The following is a 14030-nucleotide window of genomic DNA, read 5'->3' on the forward strand; positions in this document are numbered from 1 at the left end:
TCTCAACTGAGCCCAAAAGATCTTCGGAGCCACGCTAAATGAGGAGGAGGAGGTCAGAGACCTGTTTAGCAAGCGGGCTGTTTACTCTGTCTGTTCTACAAGCCTGCACCAAAATCCTTGCAACTGGGGTCTCTCATTTGTTGGCTCGAACCGTTTGACTGTCGACCTTTTCTCCCGCTCTTTTATCTGAAGAACGCTGTGCAGTTTAGATGGTGAAGGACTGGCCCAGCATGCTCTTCTGGGGAAGAGGCCAGAAGGGAAGGCTGGTGGTGGTGGCGGCGGCGGCAAAAGGAGGGGGGTTGCAGTAAGACAGGGGCAGACAGCATCAGGCACCTAACCGCGCCGCCTCCGGGTGGGCTCGAACCACCATCCTTTCGGTTAACAGCCGAACGCGCTGACCCATTGCGCCACAGAGACACCTGCGGGCAGCTTGCGCCACCTCCGAGCACAGTGCTCGCCTTGCCGTCAGGCAATCGGTGCAGGAGAAGCACCAGGCTGCCCGCTGGGCCCCAGCCCCTGCGCTGAGCAGAGTGGCGCAGCGGGAGCGTGCTGGGCCCATAACCCAGAGGTCGATGGATCGAAACCATTCTCTGCTAGCCCTGCCTCTCGTGGCCTTTTGATTCAGGCTGAAGCCCACAGGCGGCCAAGACTCTTGCCCCAGCGCTGGGCACTGCAGGCGAGCAAACAGGACGCGGGAGTGACCCTCCTTCGTCTGCGTGAGCCACAAGAGGCTTTGAAGCCAGGTGGTCTCCTGCCAGAGGCTACTTTTGCTCAATGCCCTTGCCTCCTGAGGACTTGTGGGGTGTGCCCATTCTTCCATAGCAGCCCCTAGAATGGAGGCGGAGGGAGCACACGGCTCTCAGCCTCAGCGTGGTGCGCAAGGAACGTGCATCTCTCTCGACGTGTCCTTGCTTTACGTGCGTGTCGCTTGCCTAAGAAAGGTGGGAAGAAAGAGGAGGTTGACGGAAACCAGTGGACTCTGGCCATCCTGCGCATGGGCAATTGGAAAGAGAAGGTCTGATGGGACGCGCGTGGAAGCCCAGGGGGCGGCCTGTGACCGGCGGGACACAGCTTGTCAAGCACTGCCCGAGGCCCTGAAGTGGTGTGGCTGCTTGCCCACAAGTCAAGCGCACCCGTGAGAGATGAAGGCCTCCCGTATCCGTCTCCGTCTCCGTCTCCGTCTCCTCAAGCGTCGTGAAGCAAGAGAGCTGCCTCATCCCCTTTTCCCACGCAGAAGGGGGAGCGGCTGCACAGGGAGTGCACCAAGGAGGGAGGCTCTGGGAGCTCGAGGCCAGAAAGGGGAAGCACAGGCCCTCTTTCTGCCCATTTTCCATCAGGGCTCCTTTGGCATGCCAAGGGCACGCCACCATCGGCTCGATTGGTGGGCTCTTTCGCCCCGCCTCTCCAATGCCATTCATTTGCGTGCCATTGGTCCTGACACGTGCCCGTGATGGCCTGCTGGAAAGTCAAGGGCTGATGTGCGAGAGGTCGCAGCCTCCTGGCTCCCTGGCCGGCCCGAAGCATCACTGGTTGCCGGCTCTCTTTTCCTGCCCAGAAAGGTGGGCGGGCCCCTGCTGAGGGAACACACCAGGGAGGCTCTTGCCATCGTCCTCATCAACCATGGGCTCAGCGCCCGTTGGTGTCCAATGCCCGTCTCACTAGCGCCTTCCATCTTTCCCTCTCGAGCGTGGAGCGCCCTGCTTGCTGTAGACGAGCTCCGTGCCAAGCTGATCCATCGGCTCCCTGTTCTCTCTGGGCTCTGCCTCTCCTGTTCGAACCCACCGTTATGCCCAATACCGGGCTCTCCATTTTTCAAGTCGTCCTTCCTCTGGCAAATAAGCCCGGAGACCTGGAACTTCCACTGGGGGAACCTTCTGGAGCAGATTCCCTTTGGGCTGAATCTTCCCATACAATTCCTCCTTGGTGACCTTCTCCGCCCAGCCTATTCTCAGCATCCTGCTCCAACAACTCCTCTCCAACGCCACGAACCTTCTCGCTGAAACTTGCCTTTTCACCCACCTCTCCCAGACGGACAACATGCTGCTGAGCGCTCCGCTTTCTGCCTTTCGCTTTGCCAGATCTGATCCGTCGCCTTCAAACTCGCTCTTGCTTTCACGCTCCTAGGCGCTAGTTTCTTCTTCCAGTCCACATCATACGTTACGCCCCTAGCCGGATGCGTGAACTTCTCTACGTTGTCTCCTTCGAGCCCCTCGCCGCTGATCTTCCTCCCTATTTCCTTATCGCCAATTACCAAGCGATGGTCAGAATGGGCCCGTGCCCTTTCCCTTCCCCGCTTAGCGCCTGCACCCTTCTCCCTAGCTTCTCTTCATCTTCTTCCACGATGACTACCTCACCCGCCGACCGCAACTTGGTGTTTTTCTTGACCTGCACAGATAGCCCTTCTCCCTCTTCCTTGATCTTGTCCATCGCTCTCTCGAGGGGGCGTGATGAACTCGCACGGCGCTAGGGGAGCGCCTTCTCTCGTACCTCTCCTCCTTCTAAACCAACTTCCCATCTCTGCGCGCATGCTCGCCGCTGCCGCCTCACCCTCCTCCGTATCCTCCAGCAACCGTATCAGTCTGCCGTCCACTCCGGACGACCCCATCACCTGACGAGTGACTTTCTCATCTCTCCTGTCAAACGCCTTCCGAGAAGGGACGAGGCGACTGTCGACGTGCCGGTCCTTTCGTCCAGCTCTCTGCGCTCTCAGGCTCGCTTGCCATATCGGCTGTCTGCTCCTTCTATCTTTCCCGAGTCCCGCTTGCTCGTCCGCCAGCAGTTCCTCGCGCTGCGCTCTCCATCTCGCCTTCGGTATCCTTGTCAGCCCCTCGGGTACATGGCCGGTTAGGGCACTCGTCGTCTTGTTCTTGCAGTCGGATGCGCTTGCTTTCTTGTGTCTTGTCACTGGCTCTTGGGGTGCTAGGCAGCTCTGCTTGGCCCTGAGGGGCACGGGATGTGGCGCCCCCTTCACTCTGCCCTTGGCCCGCCTGGCTGTGCGCTGGCTCAGCCGGGAGGGGACTCAGGCTTGGGCGGCATGGCCGCGCTTCCCTGGCAAGGCATGAGACAGGGATGACGTTCTTCGATTGTCACAGGGAGAGACACATCGTTGCCGCAACTCCTCTGTCTGCACCAAATCTTGGACCAAGTGGCTGAAGGAAGCGGGAGAGGAAAGAGCCTGACGATTTGCTGACTTTCTTGCCACTCCTTCCAGGCACGTCTCATTTTTGGAGCTGAAGTTCTGAGTTTTGGCTGCGGACAAGCGCTTCAAAGGTTTGCTTCCGGCCGACTTGGCAGGGCTTGGCTGACTTTTTCTTTGCACAAGCCTGCTGCTCAAGCGACTGGCAAAGGCCTCCAGAGGTGCCAGTCCCCTTCTGAGGAATTTTGCTGGGAACGTTGAGATGAGCATGTAAACAATGGCTGCTCGCTCCAAAGGACTGTGTCATGCGTGGAGAAACTCCTTCGTGGAACCTCCTTTCACACAAGGAAAACGAGGCAGTTCCCTCCACACGAGCTCGAGAGCTGGAGGAAGGCCCTGTCTGGGCTTCCACATTGCTCTTCATTCCAGCTCCTGTCTCGTGGAAGCTCTGTGCTCTCAACTGAGCCCAAAAGATCTTCGGAGCCACGCTAAATGAGGAGGAGGAGGTCAGAGACCTGTTTAGCAAGCGGGCTGTTTACTCTGTCTGTTCTACAAGCCTGCACCAAAATCCTTGCAACTGGGGTCTCTCATTTGTTGGCTCGAACCGTTTGACTGTCGACCTTTTCTCCCGCTCTTTTATCTGAAGAACGCTGTGCAGTTTAGATGGTGAAGGACTGGCCCAGCATGCTCTTCTGGGGAAGAGGCCAGAAGGGAAGGCTGGTGGTGGTGGCGGCGGCGGCAAAAGGAGGGGGGTTGCAGTAAGACAGGGGCAGACAGCATCAGGCACCTAACCGCGCCGCCTCCGGGTGGGCTCGAACCACCATCCTTTCGGTTAACAGCCGAACGCGCTGACCCATTGCGCCACAGAGACACCTGCGGGCAGCTTGCGCCACCTCCGAGCACAGTGCTCGCCTTGCCGTCAGGCAATCGGTGCAGGAGAAGCACCAGGCTGCCCGCTGGGCCCCAGCCCCTGCGCTGAGCAGAGTGGCGCAGCGGGAGCGTGCTGGGCCCATAACCCAGAGGTCGATGGATCGAAACCATTCTCTGCTAGCCCTGCCTCTCGTGGCCTTTTGATTCAGGCTGAAGCCCACAGGCGGCCAAGACTCTTGCCCCAGCGCTGGGCACTGCAGGCGAGCAAACAGGACGCGGGAGTGACCCTCCTTCGTCTGCGTGAGCCACAAGAGGCTTTGAAGCCAGGTGGTCTCCTGCCAGAGGCTACTTTTGCTCAATGCCCTTGCCTCCTGAGGACTTGTGGGGTGTGCCCATTCTTCCATAGCAGCCCCTAGAATGGAGGCGGAGGGAGCACACGGCTCTCAGCCTCAGCGTGGTGCGCAAGGAACGTGCATCTCTCTCGACGTGTCCTTGCTTTACGTGCGTGTCGCTTGCCTAAGAAAGGTGGGAAGAAAGAGGAGGTTGACGGAAACCAGTGGACTCTGGCCATCCTGCGCATGGGCAATTGGAAAGAGAAGGTCTGATGGGACGCGCGTGGAAGCCCAGGGGGCGGCCTGTGACCGGCGGGACACAGCTTGTCAAGCACTGCCCGAGGCCCTGAAGTGGTGTGGCTGCTTGCCCACAAGTCAAGCGCACCCGTGAGAGATGAAGGCCTCCCGTATCCGTCTCCGTCTCCGTCTCCGTCTCCTCAAGCGTCGTGAAGCAAGAGAGCTGCCTCATCCCCTTTTCCCACGCAGAAGGGGGAGCGGCTGCACAGGGAGTGCACCAAGGAGGGAGGCTCTGGGAGCTCGAGGCCAGAAAGGGGAAGCACAGGCCCTCTTTCTGCCCATTTTCCATCAGGGCTCCTTTGGCATGCCAAGGGCACGCCACCATCGGCTCGATTGGTGGGCTCTTTCGCCCCGCCTCTCCAATGCCATTCATTTGCGTGCCATTGGTCCTGACACGTGCCCGTGATGGCCTGCTGGAAAGTCAAGGGCTGATGTGCGAGAGGTCGCAGCCTCCTGGCTCCCTGGCCGGCCCGAAGCATCACTGGTTGCCGGCTCTCTTTTCCTGCCCAGAAAGGTGGGCGGGCCCCTGCTGAGGGAACACACCAGGGAGGCTCTTGCCATCGTCCTCATCAACCATGGGCTCAGCGCCCGTTGGTGTCCAATGCCCGTCTCACTAGCGCCTTCCATCTTTCCCTCTCGAGCGTGGAGCGCCCTGCTTGCTGTAGACGAGCTCCGTGCCAAGCTGATCCATCGGCTCCCTGTTCTCTCTGGGCTCTGCCTCTCCTGTTCGAACCCACCGTTATGCCCAATACCGGGCTCTCCATTTTTCAAGTCGTCCTTCCTCTGGCAAATAAGCCCGGAGACCTGGAACTTCCACTGGGGGAACCTTCTGGAGCAGATTCCCTTTGGGCTGAATCTTCCCATACAATTCCTCCTTGGTGACCTTCTCCGCCCAGCCTATTCTCAGCATCCTGCTCCAACAACTCCTCTCCAACGCCACGAACCTTCTCGCTGAAACTTGCCTTTTCACCCACCTCTCCCAGACGGACAACATGCTGCTGAGCGCTCCGCTTTCTGCCTTTCGCTTTGCCAGATCTGATCCGTCGCCTTCAAACTCGCTCTTGCTTTCACGCTCCTAGGCGCTAGTTTCTTCTTCCAGTCCACATCATACGTTACGCCCCTAGCCGGATGCGTGAACTTCTCTACGTTGTCTCCTTCGAGCCCCTCGCCGCTGATCTTCCTCCCTATTTCCTTATCGCCAATTACCAAGCGATGGTCAGAATGGGCCCGTGCCCTTTCCCTTCCCCGCTTAGCGCCTGCACCCTTCTCCCTAGCTTCTCTTCATCTTCTTCCACGATGACTACCTCACCCGCCGACCGCAACTTGGTGTTTTTCTTGACCTGCACAGATAGCCCTTCTCCCTCTTCCTTGATCTTGTCCATCGCTCTCTCGAGGGGGCGTGATGAACTCGCACGGCGCTAGGGGAGCGCCTTCTCTCGTACCTCTCCTCCTTCTAAACCAACTTCCCATCTCTGCGCGCATGCTCGCCGCTGCCGCCTCACCCTCCTCCGTATCCTCCAGCAACCGTATCAGTCTGCCGTCCACTCCGGACGACCCCAACACCTGACGAGTGACTTTCTCATCTCTCCTGTCAAACGCCTTCCGAGAAGGGACGAGGCGACTGTCGACGTGCCGGTCCTTTCGTCCAGCTCTCTGCGCTCTCAGGCTCGCTTGCCATATCGGCTGTCTGCTCCTTCTATCTTTCCCGAGTCCCGCTTGCTCGTCCGCCAGCAGTTCCTCGCGCTGCGCTCTCCATCTCGCCTTCGGTATCCTTGTCAGCCCCTCGGGTACATGGCCGGTTAGGGCACTCGTCGTCTTGTTCTTGCAGTCGGATGCGCTTGCTTTCTTGTGTCTTGTCACTGGCTCTTGGGGTGCTAGGCAGCTCTGCTTGGCCCTGAGGGGCACGGGATGTGGCGCCCCCTTCACTCTGCCCTTGGCCCGCCTGGCTGTGCGCTGGCTCAGCCGGGAGGGGACTCAGGCTTGGGCGGCATGGCCGCGCTTCCCTGGCAAGGCATGAGACAGGGATGACGTTCTTCGATTGTCACAGGGAGAGACACATCGTTGCCGCAACTCCTCTGTCTGCACCAAATCTTGGACCAAGTGGCTGAAGGAAGCGGGAGAGGAAAGAGCCTGACGATTTGCTGACTTTCTTGCCACTCCTTCCAGGCACGTCTCATTTTTGGAGCTGAAGTTCTGAGTTTTGGCTGCGGACAAGCGCTTCAAAGGTTTGCTTCCGGCCGACTTGGCAGGGCTTGGCTGACTTTTTCTTTGCACAAGCCTGCTGCTCAAGCGACTGGCAAAGGCCTCCAGAGGTGCCAGTCCCCTTCTGAGGAATTTTGCTGGGAACGTTGAGATGAGCATGTAAACAATGGCTGCTCGCTCCAAAGGACTGTGTCATGCGTGGAGAAACTCCTTCGTGGAACCTCCTTTCACACAAGGAAAACGAGGCAGTTCCCTCCACACGAGCTCGAGAGCTGGAGGAAGGCCCTGTCTGGGCTTCCACATTGCTCTTCATTCCAGCTCCTGTCTCGTGGAAGCTCTGTGCTCTCAACTGAGCCCAAAAGATCTTCGGAGCCACGCTAAATGAGGAGGAGGAGGTCAGAGACCTGTTTAGCAAGCGGGCTGTTTACTCTGTCTGTTCTACAAGCCTGCACCAAAATCCTTGCAACTGGGGTCTCTCATTTGTTGGCTCGAACCGTTTGACTGTCGACCTTTTCTCCCGCTCTTTTATCTGAAGAACGCTGTGCAGTTTAGATGGTGAAGGACTGGCCCAGCATGCTCTTCTGGGGAAGAGGCCAGAAGGGAAGGCTGGTGGTGGTGGCGGCGGCGGCAAAAGGAGGGGGGTTGCAGTAAGACAGGGGCAGACAGCATCAGGCACCTAACCGCGCCGCCTCCGGGTGGGCTCGAACCACCATCCTTTCGGTTAACAGCCGAACGCGCTGACCCATTGCGCCACAGAGACACCTGCGGGCAGCTTGCGCCACCTCCGAGCACAGTGCTCGCCTTGCCGTCAGGCAATCGGTGCAGGAGAAGCACCAGGCTGCCCGCTGGGCCCCAGCCCCTGCGCTGAGCAGAGTGGCGCAGCGGGAGCGTGCTGGGCCCATAACCCAGAGGTCGATGGATCGAAACCATTCTCTGCTAGCCCTGCCTCTCGTGGCCTTTTGATTCAGGCTGAAGCCCACAGGCGGCCAAGACTCTTGCCCCAGCGCTGGGCACTGCAGGCGAGCAAACAGGACGCGGGAGTGACCCTCCTTCGTCTGCGTGAGCCACAAGAGGCTTTGAAGCCAGGTGGTCTCCTGCCAGAGGCTACTTTTGCTCAATGCCCTTGCCTCCTGAGGACTTGTGGGGTGTGCCCATTCTTCCATAGCAGCCCCTAGAATGGAGGCGGAGGGAGCACACGGCTCTCAGCCTCAGCGTGGTGCGCAAGGAACGTGCATCTCTCTCGACGTGTCCTTGCTTTACGTGCGTGTCGCTTGCCTAAGAAAGGTGGGAAGAAAGAGGAGGTTGACGGAAACCAGTGGACTCTGGCCATCCTGCGCATGGGCAATTGGAAAGAGAAGGTCTGATGGGACGCGCGTGGAAGCCCAGGGGGCGGCCTGTGACCGGCGGGACACAGCTTGTCAAGCACTGCCCGAGGCCCTGAAGTGGTGTGGCTGCTTGCCCACAAGTCAAGCGCACCCGTGAGAGATGAAGGCCTCCCGTATCCGTCTCCGTCTCCGTCTCCGTCTCCTCAAGCGTCGTGAAGCAAGAGAGCTGCCTCATCCCCTTTTCCCACGCAGAAGGGGGAGCGGCTGCACAGGGAGTGCACCAAGGAGGGAGGCTCTGGGAGCTCGAGGCCAGAAAGGGGAAGCACAGGCCCTCTTTCTGCCCATTTTCCATCAGGGCTCCTTTGGCATGCCAAGGGCACGCCACCATCGGCTCGATTGGTGGGCTCTTTCGCCCCGCCTCTCCAATGCCATTCATTTGCGTGCCATTGGTCCTGACACGTGCCCGTGATGGCCTGCTGGAAAGTCAAGGGCTGATGTGCGAGAGGTCGCAGCCTCCTGGCTCCCTGGCCGGCCCGAAGCATCACTGGTTGCCGGCTCTCTTTTCCTGCCCAGAAAGGTGGGCGGGCCCCTGCTGAGGGAACACACCAGGGAGGCTCTTGCCATCGTCCTCATCAACCATGGGCTCAGCGCCCGTTGGTGTCCAATGCCCGTCTCACTAGCGCCTTCCATCTTTCCCTCTCGAGCGTGGAGCGCCCTGCTTGCTGTAGACGAGCTCCGTGCCAAGCTGATCCATCGGCTCCCTGTTCTCTCTGGGCTCTGCCTCTCCTGTTCGAACCCACCGTTATGCCCAATACCGGGCTCTCCATTTTTCAAGTCGTCCTTCCTCTGGCAAATAAGCCCGGAGACCTGGAACTTCCACTGGGGGAACCTTCTGGAGCAGATTCCCTTTGGGCTGAATCTTCCCATACAATTCCTCCTTGGTGACCTTCTCCGCCCAGCCTATTCTCAGCATCCTGCTCCAACAACTCCTCTCCAACGCCACGAACCTTCTCGCTGAAACTTGCCTTTTCACCCACCTCTCCCAGACGGACAACATGCTGCTGAGCGCTCCGCTTTCTGCCTTTCGCTTTGCCAGATCTGATCCGTCGCCTTCAAACTCGCTCTTGCTTTCACGCTCCTAGGCGCTAGTTTCTTCTTCCAGTCCACATCATACGTTACGCCCCTAGCCGGATGCGTGAACTTCTCTACGTTGTCTCCTTCGAGCCCCTCGCCGCTGATCTTCCTCCCTATTTCCTTATCGCCAATTACCAAGCGATGGTCAGAATGGGCCCGTGCCCTTTCCCTTCCCCGCTTAGCGCCTGCACCCTTCTCCCTAGCTTCTCTTCATCTTCTTCCACGATGACTACCTCACCCGCCGACCGCAACTTGGTGTTTTTCTTGACCTGCACAGATAGCCCTTCTCCCTCTTCCTTGATCTTGTCCATCGCTCTCTCGAGGGGGCGTGATGAACTCGCACGGCGCTAGGGGAGCGCCTTCTCTCGTACCTCTCCTCCTTCTAAACCAACTTCCCATCTCTGCGCGCATGCTCGCCGCTGCCGCCTCACCCTCCTCCGTATCCTCCAGCAACCGTATCAGTCTGCCGTCCACTCCGGACGACCCCAACACCTGACGAGTGACTTTCTCATCTCTCCTGTCAAACGCCTTCCGAGAAGGGACGAGGCGACTGTCGACGTGCCGGTCCTTTCGTCCAGCTCTCTGCGCTCTCAGGCTCGCTTGCCATATCGGCTGTCTGCTCCTTCTATCTTTCCCGAGTCCCGCTTGCTCGTCCGCCAGCAGTTCCTCGCGCTGCGCTCTCCATCTCGCCTTCGGTATCCTTGTCAGCCCCTCGGGTACATGGCCGGTTAGGGCACTCGTCGTCTTGTTCTTGCAGTCGGATGCGCTTGCTTTCTTGTGTCTTGTCACTGGCTCTTGGGGTGCTAGGCAGCTCTGCTTGGCCCTGAGGGGCACGGGATGTGGCGCCCCCTTCACTCTGCCCTTGGCCCGCCTGGCTGTGCGCTGGCTCAGCCGGGAGGGGACTCAGGCTTGGGCGGCATGGCCGCGCTTCCCTGGCAAGGCATGAGACAGGGATGACGTTCTTCGATTGTCACAGGGAGAGACACATCGTTGCCGCAACTCCTCTGTCTGCACCAAATCTTGGACCAAGTGGCTGAAGGAAGCGGGAGAGGAAAGAGCCTGACGATTTGCTGACTTTCTTGCCACTCCTTCCAGGCACGTCTCATTTTTGGAGCTGAAGTTCTGAGTTTTGGCTGCGGACAAGCGCTTCAAAGGTTTGCTTCCGGCCGACTTGGCAGGGCTTGGCTGACTTTTTCTTTGCACAAGCCTGCTGCTCAAGCGACTGGCAAAGGCCTCCAGAGGTGCCAGTCCCCTTCTGAGGAATTTTGCTGGGAACGTTGAGATGAGCATGTAAACAATGGCTGCTCGCTCCAAAGGACTGTGTCATGCGTGGAGAAACTCCTTCGTGGAACCTCCTTTCACACAAGGAAAACGAGGCAGTTCCCTCCACACGAGCTCGAGAGCTGGAGGAAGGCCCTGTCTGGGCTTCCACATTGCTCTTCATTCCAGCTCCTGTCTCGTGGAAGCTCTGTGCTCTCAACTGAGCCCAAAAGATCTTCGGAGCCACGCTAAATGAGGAGGAGGAGGTCAGAGACCTGTTTAGCAAGCGGGCTGTTTACTCTGTCTGTTCTACAAGCCTGCACCAAAATCCTTGCAACTGGGGTCTCTCATTTGTTGGCTCGAACCGTTTGACTGTCGACCTTTTCTCCCGCTCTTTTATCTGAAGAACGCTGTGCAGTTTAGATGGTGAAGGACTGGCCCAGCATGCTCTTCTGGGGAAGAGGCCAGAAGGGAAGGCTGGTGGTGGTGGCGGCGGCGGCAAAAGGAGGGGGGTTGCAGTAAGACAGGGGCAGACAGCATCAGGCACCTAACCGCGCCGCCTCCGGGTGGGCTCGAACCACCATCCTTTCGGTTAACAGCCGAACGCGCTGACCCATTGCGCCACAGAGACACCTGCGGGCAGCTTGCGCCACCTCCGAGCACAGTGCTCGCCTTGCCGTCAGGCAATCGGTGCAGGAGAAGCACCAGGCTGCCCGCTGGGCCCCAGCCCCTGCGCTGAGCAGAGTGGCGCAGCGGGAGCGTGCTGGGCCCATAACCCAGAGGTCGATGGATCGAAACCATTCTCTGCTAGCCCTGCCTCTCGTGGCCTTTTGATTCAGGCTGAAGCCCACAGGCGGCCAAGACTCTTGCCCCAGCGCTGGGCACTGCAGGCGAGCAAACAGGACGCGGGAGTGACCCTCCTTCGTCTGCGTGAGCCACAAGAGGCTTTGAAGCCAGGTGGTCTCCTGCCAGAGGCTACTTTTGCTCAATGCCCTTGCCTCCTGAGGACTTGTGGGGTGTGCCCATTCTTCCATAGCAGCCCCTAGAATGGAGGCGGAGGGAGCACACGGCTCTCAGCCTCAGCGTGGTGCGCAAGGAACGTGCATCTCTCTCGACGTGTCCTTGCTTTACGTGCGTGTCGCTTGCCTAAGAAAGGTGGGAAGAAAGAGGAGGTTGACGGAAACCAGTGGACTCTGGCCATCCTGCGCATGGGCAATTGGAAAGAGAAGGTCTGATGGGACGCGCGTGGAAGCCCAGGGGGCGGCCTGTGACCGGCGGGACACAGCTTGTCAAGCACTGCCCGAGGCCCTGAAGTGGTGTGGCTGCTTGCCCACAAGTCAAGCGCACCCGTGAGAGATGAAGGCCTCCCGTATCCGTCTCCGTCTCCGTCTCCGTCTCCTCAAGCGTCGTGAAGCAAGAGAGCTGCCTCATCCCCTTTTCCCACGCAGAAGGGGGAGCGGCTGCACAGGGAGTGCACCAAGGAGGGAGGCTCTGGGAGCTCGAGGCCAGAAAGGGGAAGCACAGGCCCTCTTTCTGCCCATTTTCCATCAGGGCTCCTTTGGCATGCCAAGGGCACGCCACCATCGGCTCGATTGGTGGGCTCTTTCGCCCCGCCTCTCCAATGCCATTCATTTGCGTGCCATTGGTCCTGACACGTGCCCGTGATGGCCTGCTGGAAAGTCAAGGGCTGATGTGCGAGAGGTCGCAGCCTCCTGGCTCCCTGGCCGGCCCGAAGCATCACTGGTTGCCGGCTCTCTTTTCCTGCCCAGAAAGGTGGGCGGGCCCCTGCTGAGGGAACACACCAGGGAGGCTCTTGCCATCGTCCTCATCAACCATGGGCTCAGCGCCCGTTGGTGTCCAATGCCCGTCTCACTAGCGCCTTCCATCTTTCCCTCTCGAGCGTGGAGCGCCCTGCTTGCTGTAGACGAGCTCCGTGCCAAGCTGATCCATCGGCTCCCTGTTCTCTCTGGGCTCTGCCTCTCCTGTTCGAACCCACCGTTATGCCCAATACCGGGCTCTCCATTTTTCAAGTCGTCCTTCCTCTGGCAAATAAGCCCGGAGACCTGGAACTTCCACTGGGGGAACCTTCTGGAGCAGATTCCCTTTGGGCTGAATCTTCCCATACAATTCCTCCTTGGTGACCTTCTCCGCCCAGCCTATTCTCAGCATCCTGCTCCAACAACTCCTCTCCAACGCCACGAACCTTCTCGCTGAAACTTGCCTTTTCACCCACCTCTCCCAGACGGACAACATGCTGCTGAGCGCTCCGCTTTCTGCCTTTCGCTTTGCCAGATCTGATCCGTCGCCTTCAAACTCGCTCTTGCTTTCACGCTCCTAGGCGCTAGTTTCTTCTTCCAGTCCACATCATACGTTACGCCCCTAGCCGGATGCGTGAACTTCTCTACGTTGTCTCCTTCGAGCCCCTCGCCGCTGATCTTCCTCCCTATTTCCTTATCGCCAATTACCAAGCGATGGTCAGAATGGGCCCGTGCCCTTTCCCTTCCCCGCTTAGCGCCTGCACCCTTCTCCCTAGCTTCTCTTCATCTTCTTCCACGATGACTACCTCACCCGCCGACCGCAACTTGGTGTTTTTCTTGACCTGCACAGATAGCCCTTCTCCCTCTTCCTTGATCTTGTCCATCGCTCTCTCGAGGGGGCGTGATGAACTCGCACGGCGCTAGGGGAGCGCCTTCTCTCGTACCTCTCCTCCTTCTAAACCAACTTCCCATCTCTGCGCGCATGCTCGCCGCTGCCGCCTCACCCTCCTCCGTATCCTCCAGCAACCGTATCAGTCTGCCGTCCACTCCGGACGACCCCATCACCTGACGAGTGACTTTCTCATCTCTCCTGTCAAACGCCTTCCGAGAAGGGACGAGGCGACTGTCGACGTGCCGGTCCTTTCGTCCAGCTCTCTGCGCTCTCAGGCTCGCTTGCCATATCGGCTGTCTGCTCCTTCTATCTTTCCCGAGTCCCGCTTGCTCGTCCGCCAGCAGTTCCTCGCGCTGCGCTCTCCATCTCGCCTTCGGTATCCTTGTCAGCCCCTCGGGTACATGGCCGGTTAGGGCACTCGTCGTCTTGTTCTTGCAGTCGGATGCGCTTGCTTTCTTGTGTCTTGTCACTGGCTCTTGGGGTGCTAGGCAGCTCTGCTTGGCCCTGAGGGGCACGGGATGTGGCGCCCCCTTCACTCTGCCCTTGGCCCGCCTGGCTGTGCGCTGGCTCAGCCGGGAGGGGACTCAGGCTTGGGCGGCATGGCCGCGCTTCCCTGGCAAGGCATGAGACAGGGATGACGTTCTTCGATTGTCACAGGGAGAGACACATCGTTGCCGCAACTCCTCTGTCTGCACCAAATCTTGGACCAAGTGGCTGAAGGAAGCGGGAGAGGAAAGAGCCTGACGATTTGCTGACTTTCTTGCCACTCCTTCCAGGCACGTCTCATTTTTGGAGCTGAAGTTCTGAGTTTTGGCTGCGGACAAG

At 59.1% G+C, this 14030-nt stretch overlaps 4 non-coding genes across 4 annotated transcripts; all 4 read right to left on the minus strand.

Annotated features, from left to right (window-relative positions):
- Positions 1-343: 343 nt before the first annotated feature.
- On the minus strand, positions 344-417 carry TRNAN-GUU (transfer RNA asparagine (anticodon GUU)). Its single transcript has one exon. It is a non-coding gene; the product is annotated as a tRNA-Asn (tRNA).
- A 3516-nt stretch (positions 418-3933) lies between these two features.
- TRNAN-GUU (transfer RNA asparagine (anticodon GUU)) lies at positions 3934-4007 on the minus strand. The gene has a single exon. It is a non-coding gene; the product is annotated as a tRNA-Asn (tRNA).
- Positions 4008-7523: 3516 nt separating this feature from the next.
- Positions 7524-7597, minus strand: TRNAN-GUU (transfer RNA asparagine (anticodon GUU)). The gene has a single exon. It is a non-coding gene; the product is annotated as a tRNA-Asn (tRNA).
- A 3516-nt stretch (positions 7598-11113) lies between these two features.
- Positions 11114-11187, minus strand: TRNAN-GUU (transfer RNA asparagine (anticodon GUU)). The gene has a single exon. It is a non-coding gene; the product is annotated as a tRNA-Asn (tRNA).
- Positions 11188-14030: the final 2843 nt, after the last annotated feature.

Source organism: Carettochelys insculpta, chromosome 22, assembly GCF_033958435.1.
Source record: "Carettochelys insculpta isolate YL-2023 chromosome 22, ASM3395843v1, whole genome shotgun sequence".
Taxonomy (NCBI): Eukaryota; Metazoa; Chordata; order Testudines; family Carettochelyidae; genus Carettochelys; species Carettochelys insculpta.